Source organism: Merops nubicus, unplaced genomic scaffold (assembly GCF_000691845.1).
Source record: "Merops nubicus isolate BGI_N331 unplaced genomic scaffold, ASM69184v1 scaffold9291, whole genome shotgun sequence".
Taxonomy (NCBI): Eukaryota; Metazoa; Chordata; class Aves; order Coraciiformes; family Meropidae; genus Merops; species Merops nubicus.
In genome coordinates, this window is record NW_008586202.1 from 1 (window position 1) to 201 (window position 201).

Consider the following 201-nt stretch of genomic DNA (forward strand, 5'->3'; position numbering starts at 1 on the left):
AAAAATATTTGCATGCTTTTTCGCGCAGACTTCCTGATCGCTCTCCATTGGCTGCAGGTAGCGAGCTGTGCAGAGCCCGAGCCCGGGCAGCCGGACGGAGCTCCCGCAAACCTCCAACTGAGCTTCATCCCCACCTCCTCCTCCTCCCCCTCTTCCTCCTCCTCCTCCTCGCCCTCTCCGCCCGGCTCCCCTGGCTCCTTT